Source organism: Dromaius novaehollandiae, chromosome 8, assembly GCF_036370855.1.
Source record: "Dromaius novaehollandiae isolate bDroNov1 chromosome 8, bDroNov1.hap1, whole genome shotgun sequence".
NCBI classification, from domain to species: Eukaryota; Metazoa; Chordata; class Aves; order Casuariiformes; family Dromaiidae; genus Dromaius; species Dromaius novaehollandiae.
Genome location: NC_088105.1, coordinates 2,981,867 through 2,997,317, shown reverse-complemented (window position 1 = coordinate 2,997,317; position 15,451 = coordinate 2,981,867). Strand labels below are relative to the sequence as shown.

Genomic DNA, 15,451 nt, shown 5'->3' with positions numbered 1-15,451 from the left:
CTGAAGCCTTAGGCCGCACTCCCTAGTTCAGTGAGAAAGGGCCCCAGAGCTGGTGCAGGCGGGAAAGACAAGGGGGTTACCAACAGTTTGCATTCCCATGCCTCACACTCTGGGAGGAAGGATGTCAAGGCATTGAAGTGAGGCCTGCTTGGGCACCGGGACCCTGGGGAGCAGGGCCTCCTCTCGCTGCTGAAACAATGCTGATTGGGGGGTCTGGGCTATCTTGGGGTCCAGATCATATTCCCTTTGTCTGGACCTTGGGAAATAACACCTACCGTCACTGCTGGGGAAGTAATAAATTGTCAGGGCTTTGAGAGATAAGGGCAAGACCCGAAGAATGAAAACGCATCTGTCAGCAGAAACCACAACAGTGAACAACCTACCTAGGGACCCAATAAGGAGCAGGAGACCCCAGACCTAAATATTACTATTGGTCCAAACTACTGCGTGAAGGGCGGAGAGCTTAGATTGGAAAGTATAATTGCCCAGGGATTTCTTTGTTCGGGGTCCCTCTTCGGAGGCACCCAGCCTGAGCTGTAATTCGAACGGAGTCAGCAGAGCATCATCGGACTCGGAGTGGTGGTAGCTAGCTTCTTCTCTCCTTTTCCAACTTTATCTTTCCCCTTACCCTTGTTCCCCTCTTCCCTTTGTCTCCCCTTCGCTTTTCCCCACCTTTTCTCCCCACTCCGTGGAAAATAAAGTTAAAAGGTTGTACGATATGTGACTGGTTTTAGCGTCTTAATCTCATCCTTGGGATCGTAACGAAACCCCCCCGATACTGGATCGGGACATCTAATTGGTGTCACGGACAGGATCCCTTGAGATGAGAGTGTCGTACAACCGTATGGTGCGCTGAGCGATTGTGTGTGAACGAGACGTACGAACAAGTATGAAGCGAGTGCGGAGTTCCGATCCGTGGTTCCGCCCTCCCACGAGGGAAGCGGCCGGAGACGAACGAAGTGTGAGGAAGGAGTGAATGGTGAGATCTTTAGTATACTAGTTTACGGTTTGGCCTCCTGAGGGTGTGTAGGGGAAACTTGGATTTTAAGGTGTGACCCCCTCCAGATGAAATCCCCTTTGTAGGACACTTTTTGTAGTAGTTTACGGTTTGGCCTCCTGGGAGCGTATAGGGGAAACTTGGACTCCTTTAAGATTTGATCCTCCCAGGACAAAATCCCCTTTGTAGGATATGGCTGCTCAGAAGGCAGGCGATTTTTGTGAGGAAATCGAGAAATTATATGACCTTTTGGAAGCACACCGTTCTCGTCCCTCACCCCTGGGACGAGACTGGGCACGGGACCATTGGGTCTAATTGCAAAGTGTAGTGGACCGAATAGCAGTCTTGCAAAAAGAAGCCAAAGTTAAGAGAGGAAAAGGAAAAGCTATTGTTTGTGCTGTGCTAGGAGCGTGCCTAGCAGCTGCTGTGGAGGACAGGAAGCAGGCACCTTGTCAGGCGGAGGCTGTGGCTGCCGCGCCGCAAGCGGCACTAGCGCCGCTGCAAGAACAATTACGGGAAACCAAGCAGGCACTGGAGGAGGAGAAGCGCCAAAATCTGATACTGAAAGAGGAGCTAAGAAACCAGCTCCTGAGGGCGATCGCCGAGCCCCGTGGTCCCTGACTCAGAGGGCTGCATATTGGGCGGGGGGGCTGAACCCTTTGGGAAGGGGGGATCCCCTAGCTATAACAGGTTCCGTCGATCAATTGCTGGAAAGCGTACAAAAGGCAGCTTGTCTGCAAATGATGTACGATCGGGAACTCAAGCCGAACGTGAGCTCTCCAATGTTATTGCCGGTAGATCCCAAGCGGATGACGCCCCTAATACGGGATTCCCTGAAACCTATTGGGATCCAATTGCAGGGGAGAATCCAAAATGTGCCCCACGAGGAGAGAATCGCGGCTGCCTGGAGGGGATGGTAACCCCCGAGCATGGGCGGCTAGGGAAAAAGGTGTGGACCTGGGGGGAGGTAGCCCAGGAATTGATCAATTATGGGAGGAAATACGGGCCAGTCGGCGGGACTTACCAAAAAGTGGAAACTAGGGCTGTGCGGGCGGCAGAGCCAGCAAACAAGCCGCTGGCATTTTCTGGGAGGAGCCCAGACTTAGCCAGAAGAGAAAGATCCCTGACCCGGCAGGGACTATGGCAACTGGGGCTACAAAAAGGCGTGCCCCGAGACTTGATGGACGGGCTCCCAATCAAAAAACTAGAGCTCCTGGTACGGAGGTGGTCCGGACAGGGACCCCCCGTCAGACTGAAACCACCTTCCGCACCGGTGTTAAAGGTGGGGGAGGGGTTTGAGGGGGACGAAAGAGAGGCGGAAAACTAGCTCCTCCGTCCCCTCGGGGTGAGGGGGGAGGCGGAGGGTGGATGTTTATAAGACAACTCACCTGCAATAACAAAGGAGACTTGTTAATCACTGCAGCAGTGGGGCCGAAGAGAAGGCCCGTAACCTTTTTAATCGATACGGGAGCGCAAATTACAGCGCTAACACAGAGTGAGGCGGAACGGTGTGGCATCTCGGTCCCCTCCAAACACCTAATAGTTTTAAATGCTCTGGGGAAGACCCAGACTGTGCCCATGACCCCAGTAACATTGTGGTTACCAGGGGAAGAGAGTCCTGTGAACACCATGGTGGCTGTGGGGCCTTTTCAAATGAACCTCTTAGGCATAGACGTCCTGAAGGGGAAACAGTGGCGGGATTCCCAGGGGAATTCGTGGTCTTTCGGCGTTCCTCAGGTCAGAAGACTAACCGGAGATTTCGGGGTGGCAGTGCGCTTGCTGCAAGCGGCGCCTCCCCTCCCCCCTTCCCGGCTGACTAATGTAAAACCCTATCCGTTACCTTTGGGAGCCAGAGAGGGAATTACCCCAGTATTGGAGGACCTGAGAAAACAGGGAGTTGTGATCCCAGCACAGTCCCCCTTCAATTCCCCTGTATGGCCAGTTCGAAAACCAAACGGTAAGTGGAGACTAACCGTAGACTATCGGCGATTAAAGAACAATACAGGCCCATTGACGGCAGCTGTGCCAAACATTGCTGAATTAATAGCGACTATCCAGGAGCAGTCCCACCCTGTGATGGCAACAATTGATGTCAAAGACATGTTTTTTATGGTCCCTTTGCAGCCTGAGGACCAAGAGCGTTTTGCCTTCACGTGGGAGGGACAGCAATACACGTTCACTCGGCTACCTCAGGGGTACAAGCACTCCCCTACACTAGCCCATCATGTGCTAGCACAAGAGCTGGAAACTGTCCCCATACAGGCGGGAGTCAAAATTTATCCATACATAGATGATGTGCTTGTGGGAGGGAGCCAGGTAGAGGATGTTGAGAAAACGCAGCGCGACATTATTGCCCACCTAGAGCAGATAGGGCTGACAATTCCGCCCGAAAAGATCCAAGCTCCCTCCAGCGAAGTAAAATTTCTGGGAATCTGGTGGAGGGGGGGGATGACCTGCATTCCCCTGGATACCCTGTCCTCGTTGGACTCAGTTAAAATGCCGGAGTCCAAAAAGGATTTGCAACATGCTCTAGGGCTGCTTGTATTTTGGAGGAAGCACATTCCCGATTTTTCAATTATTGCCAGGCCATTATATGACTTACTACGAAAAAGGGCTCACTGGGAGTGGATCTCAGTCCACGATGAGGCATTGCAGCTGCTGGTTTTTGAGGCAAATGCTTACCAAGCTTTGGGGCCAATCCACCCCACTGACCCTATCCAGATCGAATGGGGGTTTGCCCGGACCGGGCTCTCTATCCACCTGTGGCAGAAGGGGCCAGAGGGGCCTACACGGCCCATTGGGTTTTATTCACGCAGCTTCAAAGACGCTGAAAAGCGGTACACCACGTGGGAGAAGGGGCTGTTTGTAGTCAGCCTTGCTCTAAGGGAGGCTGAACAGACTATTCGAAAGCAACCCATAGTTCTCCGAGGTCCGTTTAAAGTGACCAAAGAGGTCCTGGCAGGGACCCCGCCCCCTGATGGGGTGGCTCAGAGAGCCTCCGTACGAAAATGGTACGCACAAATAGAACATTATTGCGAAATCTTTTCCATAACGGAAGGAGCCGCTAAAGTATTAAACATACAAGACGAAGCAGACTTGGATAAAGAAAACCCCCAGCTTCCCCCTGTGATTCAAGTAGCTCCCCCATTTTCCAGTCAGATCCTAAATGCATGGTTCACAGACGCTTCCTCAAAGCGGGAAGGGAAAACCTGGAGATGCCAGGCTGTGGCGCTCCAAGTGGGGACTAAGGAGCAGATCATTACAGAAAGAGAGGGCAGTGTGCAGGTGGGAGAGCTGGTTGCAGTGTGGAGCGTATTCCAACATGAAAGCCAGGCTACTTCCCCTGTACACATCTACACGGACTCATATGCAGTGTTCAAAGGCTGCATGGAATGGCTTCCTTTTTGGGAGCAAAATGGCTGGGAGGTTAACAGAATACCAGTCTGGCAGAAGGAGAGGTGGCAAGATATCCTTGCAATTGCAAGATGGGGGGGAATTTGCGGTGGCATGGGTGGCTTCCCACCAACAAGACCATACCCCGGCAGGCCGGTGGAATGCTGAAGTAGACGAATTAGCTCGGTTAGCTCTGTTACAACGTGCCCAGGTACAAGAAAACTGGGAGTACTTACTAGAGTGGCTGCACGTAAAAAGGAGGCACTCAGGGATCAACGATCTCTTCCACGAGGCACAAGCTCGGGGATGGCCGGTCACTAGAGAGGAGTGCAAAACTTGCATACCTTCTTGCGAGCAATGCCGTGTCCGTTTGGACAGGCACCCCCTAGAAAACGAGCCCCTGCACCTCAGGGAAGGAAAAGGCTTATGGGAGGCCTGGCAGGTCGACTACATCGGGCCTTTCCGAAAATCAGCAGGGAAATGTTATGTGCTGGTGGGAGTCGAAATAGTATCCGGACTTGCGCAAGCCCGGGCCTGCACCAAGGCGACCGGGGAGAACACGGTGAGGGCCCTCAAGGAATGGTTCGGAACCTTTCCCAAACCACAGGCTATTCCGTCTGATAATGGCTCACATTTCACTGCGAAAATAGTCCAGGAGTGGGCGGCTCAGGAAGGAATTTCGTGGGTGTTCCACACCCCATACTACCCGCAAGCGAACGGGATTGTGGAGCGAACCAACGGATTGCTCAAGCGCTTTTTAAAACCGCACAAACCAGGATGGGCTGAGCGGGTGGGGGAGGCAGTGACCGGTGTCAATAGCCGCTGGGGGACAAATGGATGTCCCAAAATTGCAGCATTTTGTCCACAAGCCCCAACAACCATACCCGCCTCCCAGAGCTCCGATCCCTCTGATATTCCATCCCATTCCCCTGGCCAATCTGTTTTGGTCGAATTTCCCACCGTGGGAGCTGTACCACTTACATTAGACACCCCGATAAATAAATATACTTGGAGAGCAAAAGATGCTAGTGGAAAGACCCACAAGATTCACACAAAATGGATTATCCCCTCCTTCTGACCCGAGGAGCGAGTTTGTTCTTATTTCTGTTTTCAAGGGCGGCGATCTGACCAAGATGCACCTACTGCTCTGGACCATCCTGATTCAAGGATGCATCCACAAAGGCGACGAATGACCACTCCCTCAACCTTCCCCCAACCCATTTAATCCCTTCGAGAACAACGAATTTGTGTTGCTGGCGAAAGCAGTAAGCCAAACTTTCAATTTAAGCCACTGCTGGGTTTGCGGAGGACCACTAGGATTATCAAGTTGGCCGTGGACATCCACATCCCTCACCCCAGACCAGATCATAAGCAATTATAGCCAAACCGCGAACGACACGTGGGACGACAGTGGGAACTGGCCAATCCAATTTCCAGCAATGGGGCAATATTGTTTAAATCGTACCCAGGAGGGAGGGATTAAAGTGGGGGAAAGTAAATGTCGATGGACACTCACTCGTAAGCCTCTCGAGAAAAACAGGAATCTTTACCTATGGATGTGGCTAGATGAAACGGGGCGCAATCGGGGACTTCAGGGATACTGGTCAAATAAAAATGAAACTGTAATTCACCGACAACCCAATTATCCCCCTTACAAGCGAACCTGCAAATGGAAAGACACTTCTGGGGCTTGGTATTGTACCGGCCGAATAGGTGATGAGGCAGTCACATTTGTCAGCCCTCTGGGTGACAGAGACACAACTTACTTTCAATTCCCAACAGGGATAAACGGGCCATTTGCTCAGGGTGTCGGAGCTAAGAAGGGGCATTACTGGATCTGTGGACACACAGCATATAAATCTTTACCTGCGGGGTGGTCGGGAATTTGTTATATAGGGATTATCAGACCTTTGTTTTTCCTTTTACCAGAAACAGGCGGACCTCAGTTAGGCGTAAAGGTATATGACAACCTCAGAGACAGAAGGGTTGCCCGTAAGACGCGATCCATTAAGGTAGATTTGGGTGGGACGCAAAAATGGGGGAATAATGAGTGGCCTCCTGAACGAATAATTCAACATTACGGGCCTGCAACCTGGAACCCCAATGAACCAGTATCGGGGGTGAGAGAACCAATTTATAACCTAAATCGAATAATCAGACTACAAGCGGCTTTGGAAATTATTACCAACAAAACCGCAGATGTAATAGATCTTTTAACTTGGCAGTCCCAACAGATGCGCACGGCAATCCTTCAGCACCGCATGGTTTTAGATTATCTGTTAGCTGAAGAGGGAGGGGTGTGTGGAAAATTGAATATTTCCAACTGTTGTTTAGAGATAGATGATGTAGGCGAAGTAGTTCTCCAGTTAACCAAAGATATCAGAAAAATAGCCCATGTCCCCGTCCAAACCTGGAACGGCTGGAGTGGCGATTTGTGGTCCCGGTTACCGGGGGCACTGTGGGTGAAACAGTTAATATTCTATTTGTTATGTGTGGTTCTTACCCTGTATAATTCCTTGCTTTGTTCAATTAATCCAACATGTTGTGTCAAATATGCAATTTGTTCCTACCACCTCACCTGATGGCATAAAGAAAATCCGTGCCATCCATCAGCCACAGCCAAACACAGTACCCATCATTTAAACCCATTCCCAGTTTATCCTGAAGGAGGAAATTGCATATTAACATCCACAACACGTTTGCCAGCTGTTTTATACCTGTTGTAACAATCACTTACCTTGTTAACTCAGTTTTGATGTTTGTTCTGTGAAGTTAAATGTTGTTAAAGTTGTTAAAGAATAAGCTTGCATTGAGCAAGACCTCTGTTTAATCACTGTTAAGCACCTCCTTTTTTTTTCCCCTTTTATTCTTCCCACGACTTGTTAAAAAATTGTTCATAACTACCGTGAGCGCTTCTACCTTTTCTATACTTCCTTCTGATCTCTCTCTCTCTCTCTATCTCCTATCACCACCGTGGATGAAGGCTATGAAGACTTCAGGAAGGAGACGTACCAATCAATGTTTAAGTCACGGGGTGGTGTGGCGGACAGATGAGTGAACTTTTGCCTTAAATATTTCTTGGTACATAAGGTGCAAGCAAACCATAACCCCGAACAAGCCATCTGTTCCCAGCGGGAACAGGACTGAGCTGCTGCGACCCCCAAAATGGTCTCCCTGCAACCATTCAGGACACACCAAGCCTGCGCTGAACCAGACCACGATCGGGCAGAGACTTTGGGACCTGGACTGTAAATTACTGCTGCTTAGCACAACTTCTGTAAAGCTTGCTTAGCATGAGTAGCTAAATTTGCTGAAGCCTTAGGCCGCACTCCCTAGTTCAGTGAGAAAGGGCCCCAGAGCTGGTGCAGGCGGGAAAGACAAGGGGGTTACCAACATTTTGCATTCCCATGCTTCACACTCTGGGAGGAAGGATGTCAAGGCATTGAAGTGAGGCCTGCTTGGGCACCGGGACCCTGGGGAGCAGGGCCTCCTCTCGCTGCTGAAACAATGCTGATTGGGGGGTCTGGGCTATCTTGGGGTCCAGATCATATTCCCTTTGTCTGGACCTTGGGAAATAACACCTACCGTCACTGCTGGGGAAGTAATAAATTGTCAGGGCTTTGAGAGATAAGGGCAAGACCCGAAGAATGAAAACACATCTGTCAGCAGAAACCACAACGGTAAACAACCTACCTAGGGACCCAATAAGGAGCAGGAGACCCCAGACCTAAATATTACTATTGGTCCAAACTACTGCGTGAGGGGCGGAGAGCTTAGATTGGAAAGTATAATTGCCCAGGGATTTCTTTGTTCGGGGTCCCTCTTCGGAGGCACCCAGCCTGAGCTGTAATTCGAACGGAGTCGGCAGAGCATCATCGGACTCGGAGTGGTGGTAGCTAGCTTCTTCTCTCCTTTTCCAACTTTATCTTTCCCCTTACCCTTGTTCCCCTCTTCCCTTCGTCTCCCCTTCGCCTTTCCCCACCTTTTCTCCCCACTTTGTGGAAAATAAAGTTAAAAGGTTGTACGATATGTGACTGGTTTTAGCGTCTTAATCTCGTCCTTGGGATCGTAACGAACCCCCCCCGATATTGGATCGGGACAGTGTCTTAGCCAGAACACATGAACCCATAATTATTAATTTTATCCCTTCCGGCTGTAAACAGATCTGAGTATCCAAGGCTTGCAGGAGATCTCTCCCTAAGAGGCAAGAGGGCGAGTCTGTGGAAATTATAAAACGTCCCCACGCTCTTTTACCTCCAAAAGTGAGCAATAAGGGCTTAGATAACATTCGTTCACCTTTTCCCATTACTCCTTGTATCATTATTTTATCTGATGACTTGCATCCTTTAGGCTCAAAATGTAAAAGGGAAAGGGTGGCTCCGGTATTCACTAGAAAAGGAACTTCTAAACCTTCTATATTTGCCATTACCTGCCCCTCAAAATCCAAATTTATATCCCATAAATTTACCCCAATTTCCACAGTATTTTCTGAGTCTCCTATCTCCTGTCATTGTGGACTGACTGGGAATTGCCTGGTCTCATTCTCAGTGTTTGATTGTCTCATGCTGGCCCCTCTATTCCCAAGTACGTGGGGCCTCGCTGGGCATTCCTGCTTCCAGTGCCTTTGTTCCCCGCAATAATGACAAGCATCATTAACTCTTAATTGTACAGCACGTTCACTTTGATTCCATCTATCTCCCCTGGTTCTGCCGCGCCGCCTCCCCTTGCCAGCCTGGCACATGCTCTTTAAAATACTTTTGTGTATCGGGGGCTGCTTGATCTATAAAAACACTAATTGCGAGAGCATCATTGAAGTTTTGTGGGGTCATTCCTCCATATTTTAGCAGGGCTTACCGCAGAAGTCCCCAAAGGTCATGGGGGTGTTCATCTAATCACTGTCTGCATTCTCGCACTTTAGTCCAATTTACTCCTAATTCTCTGCATGCTCTAATTGCTTCTACTAAATTTCAAAGTCCTGTTTGACACACAGCTCTATCTCCTGCATTATTAAATGTCCCAGTTTGGATCACTTGCTAGCCAGAGGTTTCTATTTCCCCTGGCTTGCTGTGCTACTTCCGCACCTTTGTTAATTATCTTAACCCATTCATTTGGTCAAAATAATTCCCTCAAAAGAATTTGGGTATCACTCCAGAGTGGGCTGTGCCCGGTGCACATACTAGAAAATAACTGGACACATTGCTCTGCATCTTTTCTTAATCTCTGCATTTTACCCCCCCATAGGGCGAGATCGCCAGGGTCCCAGGGCTGATTAGTAAACACCTGCAGCACAGGACGGGGGGACTGGCCCCTCCCTTTCCCCTGGCTGTAAAGCGGCAGGGTTAGTCAGCACGTTGGGGATCATAGGATAGAGTCCGGCAGCCGGTGGAGTAGAGGGAGAAGGAGGAGGAGAAGGAGAAGTAATGACAGAGAGATCATCAGGCATATCAGGTGGAGCAGAAACTTTTGGAGCACAGTCCGGGGTCCTAGTATCTGCTAACACAAGTGTTACCTTCTGCGGGTTTCTTTCCTCCCTCCTTCCTGGCTCAAATGCTCCTGTGCCCATGCCCAGTTCTCCCAAACATACCAGTAATCCACTCGACTTGGAAACCTGTCTTCTAGACGATTTCACAAGGAAGTTAGTTCCTGCTGATCGAAAGTCCCTTGTGGTGGCCACCGTTCCGCTGGGTTTCCCTCCTTTGTCAGGAATGGGCAATCCTCCTGACACAGTTGGACCAACTGTTTTGTGGGGTTTTTTTAATTTTTGGTACCATCAATCTTACTCCAGTTTTCCAAAATTTCAGCTAAGGGCATCCCCTTTTCTGTGCCAAAATTATTCCCCATATTGAGTTCCTGAGAAGTGCATCTTAAGCAAATCAGGCAGCGCACTTCCTTACCAGTAACACCAGCCCCTGCGGCTGGTGGGATCACACACTCTCTTTCTCTCGCTCTCTGGGAACCGCACTCCCACCCCCCGAGTCTTTAACTGCTAGGACTGCTGTCCCTTCGCAGCGGGCGGCTTCCTCAGCCGACGGGCGCCCCGGTCGGTTCCCAGGCTATACGCACTTGCACACACAGCACTGTTCACGCTCACACCAGTCACAGTGACTCTAGACTTCTGTCTTGCAGTCTTGCAGTGCGCCTTATGCTGATCAGGCTGCGCACCCCTTCTCCAGCCGGACCGAGCTGGGACTTAAAACCCACTCAAACCCTGGGGATGGGACTCACACCCGTCCCCCTGTTACGCCTTGCTGTGATCAGCCCGCGTACCCCTTACAGTGCACTGTTCCCAGACCAGAATTCAGAATTTAGGCGGGAGTTTAAGACTCACCTTCTCGGTGCCTCTCGGTGCCAAAGATCCCAGGTGAACTCACCTGATGGCACCAGATGATCGTTTGGAGACGAGAGGCCGCGACAGTGGTCGCCTAGGGTCCCACCTGTGTCGCCAAACTGATACGGAAATTAGGCTTGTCGGCCACCACAACATGGCCTGACCCTAGGTTCCCACTGAAAAGTTCAGACATCGGCCAGCTCCCTCAGCACTCGTGGGTGTATCCCGTCAGGGCCTGTGGACTTGTGGGTGTCCAGTTTGCTTAAGGGATCCTTAACCCAATCCTCCTCCACCAAGGGAAAGTCTTCCTTTCTGCAGACTTTTCCCCTGGTCTCCAGGGCCTGGGATTCCTGAGGGCCAGTCGTACCAGTAAAGGCTGAGGCAAAGAAGGCATTCAGCATCTCTGCCTTTTTGGTATGCTTTGTCAGCAGGGCCCCTGCCCCATTCAGCAGCAGGTCCACATTTGCCCGTGCCTTCTTTTTGTTACTGAGGTGTTCAGAGAAGCCCTTCTTGTTGTCCTTGACACCTCTTGCCAGTTTAAAGTCCCGATGGGCCTTGGCCTTCCTAGCCCCATCCCAGCATTGGATTGCTGGTGCCTTGCTGTGTCGTCCCTCCAGCAGGTATTGGGGTGGTTCAAAACCCCCTGAGGACTAAGGCCTGTGACTGTGAGGCTGCTTCCAGCTGTCTGTAGAAGGCCTCATTTCCTTCTCCTCCCTGCTCAGGTGGCCTGTAGCAAACACCCGCAGCAGTGTCACCCATGTTAGTCTGCCCTTTAATCCCCAGTCGCCAGCTCTGTCCCAGCCCGGAGGGAAAGGCTGTGCCCCTTCCACGGCCCAGTGTCCATGGAGCTACATGGAGAGAGGCGGTAGAGCAGGAGGCCAGTTTTGGGGAGTGGGTACCAGGGCAGCATCCTGCCTGGCTCTGGCTCTGGCTCTGGCTCTTGCTGCGTGGGCATCCTCCCCACACTGTCTGCATGGGCTCTGGTGCACGGGAGGGCTGGGATGCATCCCCCGGGGAGGGCGCTCACCTTGCCTGCACGTGGGAAGAGAAGCCCCACGTCAGTAGTTTGTGACTTACTGCTTTTGTTAGGCTCTTGTCCTGCAAGATGTATTTTTGCTGCTCCTTCCTCATCTTCTCAAGGCCTTCCTGTGGGTAAATCAAACCCAACCGTCTCCTGAGGGAGGATTTCATCTTAGAAACCGGTGAGGCACTTGTCCCTGTTGGCAACAGTGCGAGTGACTGCTCTGTCGCAATGGCTGCAGCCCTGAAGGACACGGAAGTCTAGGAGTGCTTGGAGGTGAGCAAAAGAGTAACTCTCTCAGGCCCTGCCTAGGAGAGTTCCCAGCTGGAGTCTAGGCAGTGAGCAGCAGGCTGCCTAGGAGAGACAGAGTGCAATGTGGGAAGAAAGGCAGATCTGTGTCAGAGCTGCCTCTGCTGGTTTCATCCTTGAGGTGCTTGAGGAAGGAGAGAGAGAGCTTGCGTCTTTTGTGGGAGACAGGAGTTGGATGCCAAGAGTTTATTTATGGCTCTAAGGATGCCCTTGGGGTTCCTCAGTTTTGGCAGTGCCACTTGTTGTGCAAAGGGGAAAGCAGTGAGTAAATAGGAAGGCTGTCGCCTGAACAGGGGCTTGAACCCTGGACCCTCAGATTAAAAGTCTGATGCTCTCCCAACTGAGCTATCCAGGCTTGCTGAGAAGAAAAAGACACCCAGCTCCGGAGCCCAGCCCTAATTGGCAGAGCAGGGGCTTTCTGAGCAGGTCTACAGAGAGAGAGAGAAGAAAACCCTAGACCAGCAATGAATACCTTGCAGGGCTGACTGGGTTAACATTTCCCGTTCACATTTTTGTTCCGAAGAAGGTACTTGCTGCCAGGCTGCACGTCAGACCTGCAGTCTCAGGAGGAGTTCACTCCCACTCAGCAGTGCAGGACGCAGGTGGGAATGCTGTGGCTCTTCCAAGGTGAAACCCTGGGCTGGTCAGCTGTTAACAAACCCCTAGCCCCGATGCCAGCACTTGGAGGGCTCTCTTGCCCCTTTCCTCTGCTCCCATGCAAGGTCCTGGCAGAGCGGGTGCCTCCTGAGCCTCTCCTGGTGTCTGAAGCGATGGTGCTGCGGCACCCCAGCACCGGGTGTCCATACTGCAGCGCCTTTTCTGTGGGGCAGGCAGCACGAGCAGTCCCTCCTCCATACACAGCTGGCCCAGGAGAGGCATATCCCAGGCCTCTGCACAGGCCTGAGCATCCCCACCCGGGGCGGCACCACGGCAGAGGCGCTGGCACCTCTGTGTGAGCCCTCTGCTGCTGCTCGGACCCTGCAGGGAGCAGGAAAAAAGCACAAGCTTCATGGCCAGTGCTGGGGAGCTTTGTGTCTCTGCCCTGGGGCAGGGACCCTGGGCCCAGAGCCTGCCGCTGTGGAGAGGGGAGGGTGGGTAGATGGGCTGGTGCAGGCAGGGCCAGGGTGGGCTTTGGCAGGACACGGCTGCCTCAGGAACAGCAGCTCTCCGTTTTGGAGAGGATGGCTCTGAATGTTTTGAATTCACATCTCTAGGGAGCTGGCAGGATGCTACCCAGAAGGCAAAATACAAGCATCCCATTGAATGGGGGTGGGGGTGTAGCAGCAGCATGCAGTCTTTCTGGGCGTTGGTCTGAGAGGCTTGCTCTGCTACCAAACTCCTGGTGCCTTTTAGTACAGCTGGCTCAATCACCTGTAAGTTTGCCTGGATACTTGCTGACAATTTGGTGGCGCTCTAAGTAGGGTTGCTTGTGGAAGTGTGTTGAAGTCCTGCTGTGGAAGGATCGGTATTTATTGTAATGCTGCCTTTTAGGAGTCTGTTCCTGGTCGGAGGCAGTGAAAAAGTGCCCCGGCAAAGGAAAAGGCTGCAATCAGAATCTCACAATCCCAGCAAGTGAGTCAGCAGCCGGAGGAACTTTTCCCAGCCAGAGCCGCTGTCTCCTAAGGTCACAAAGGCAATCCCAGACTTCTATGGAAAACCTGCCTGTGCTTGTTGTTGTGCTCTGGCATCACAAGGCCCTCAAGGGTAAAACCAGCAGAAGCAGCTCAGACACAGATCTGCCTTTCTCCCTAGATTGCACAGTGTCTCCCCTAGGCAGCCTGCTGCTCACTGCCTAGACTCCAGCTGGGAACTCTCCTAGGCAGAGCCTGAGAGAGTTACTCCTTTGCACAGCTCCGAGCACAAGAGTCTTCTCGTCTTTGGTGTCCTTCAGGGCTGCAGCCATTGTGACAGAGCAGTCAGTTGCACTATTGCAAACAGGGAGAAGTGCCTCACCAGTTTCTAAGATGAAATTTTCCCTCGGGAGAGGATTGGCTCCCGGACCGCCAGGAGCAGATTTCCTCCAGGAGAGGAAAGATCTCCCCTCAGTAGAGAAGGATCAGCTTGGAGAACATTGCCAAAACCAGCTGGGCACACAGCAGTCCTTGGGTCCTGATGGGATGCTGGCAGGGTTTCTCTCTTTTACTGTACTGGCTCCACTACTCTTTAATATCTTCATTAATGACCTGGATGATGGGACCGAGGGCACCTTCAGCAAGCCTGCAGACAATACGAAACGGTCGTGATAGGCTGGAGAAATGGGCCAAGAGGAGTCTCCTGCGGTTCAGCAGAGGGAAACGCCAAGTCCTACGCCTGGCGAGGCATAACCCCATGCTGCGGGAGCTGGGAGCGTACAGCCTGGAGGAGAGAAGGCTCAAGGGGCCTCTTGTCTTACGTGGTGGAGGGCAGAAAAGAAGACAGAACCCAACTCTTCTCTGTCTGGTCGGTGCCCAGTGACAGGATGAGAAGCACTGGCTCCAAATACGCCTTGGCTCCAACTCCTACCGCCACTGCCCACCTCAACCTGAGCCGCCTAGCCCTGTTGCCCTCCCACCAGCAGATGATGCCAGAAGCTGGGGATCCTGCCTGCCTGCTCTGAACTCCAGTCCCTTTTGCCCTCTCTCTGCTTGAGCAAGTTGGGTTACGGGACCTCCCCTCTGTGGAGTTGGGGGCTCTGCGGGAGCACCCACACTCTGCCCTCCTCTTGTCATCCAAGGGAAGCCTAAGGCTCCCCTGGCTTTGTCTCCCACAGAATGCTTCTGCTCCCCTCTGTGTCAGCCCAGGCAGCCTCCTGAGAGACAACAAGGCCACAGGCACGTGGACGAGCACCTGGCCAAAGCCTGGCCTTAGCTAGAAAGCTCTCAGGAAGGTCCTGGCAACAGTCAAAGAGAGCAGAAGCCTGCAGCTCCCACCCCAAAACCAGACCCCACAGAACGGCGGAGCAGGAAGCAGGCCATTCTCCGAACACAGGTCAATCAGCACAGCCCCTCGCAGAGCATCCTTTATTTAGCTGCTGACTTCATGGCCCTGCAGCACACCCCTTGCATGAGCCTGTGGGAGATTGTGCGGCTCCGCAAGCCTCCCCTTGCTGGCACAGCGTGGTTCCCTGCTGCTGGGAAGACAGCGGCCCTCTCAGGGCAGGCAGTGCAGTGGGGCTGTAGCATGCAGGCAGCTCCTGCACAGCTAGCCCCGGGGTGTTCCCCTTGACTCCCTCTGCCAGCGGCTGGGCATCAGTGCCCTCAGCAGCGGTCTTCAGGGCCGGCTGTAGGGATGTGCGGGCCGGTGCAGGAACCTGGAGCGGCCTGCCCTCCTGTCTCGCCCGGACAGCACCGAGCTGCTGCTCCCAGCATCCGGGGAGCCCTGGGAGGATGCCAGCACTGCCTGGCTGGTGCTGGGGCAGCCTGGT

At 52.4% G+C, this 15,451-nt stretch overlaps 1 non-coding gene across 1 annotated transcript; it reads right to left on the bottom strand.

The window, feature by feature from the left end:
• Positions 1–12,330: 12,330 nt before the first annotated feature.
• TRNAK-UUU (transfer RNA lysine (anticodon UUU)) lies at positions 12,331–12,403 on the bottom strand. The gene has a single exon. It is a non-coding gene; the product is annotated as a tRNA-Lys (tRNA).
• Between the last annotated feature and the right edge of the window lie 3,048 nt (positions 12,404–15,451).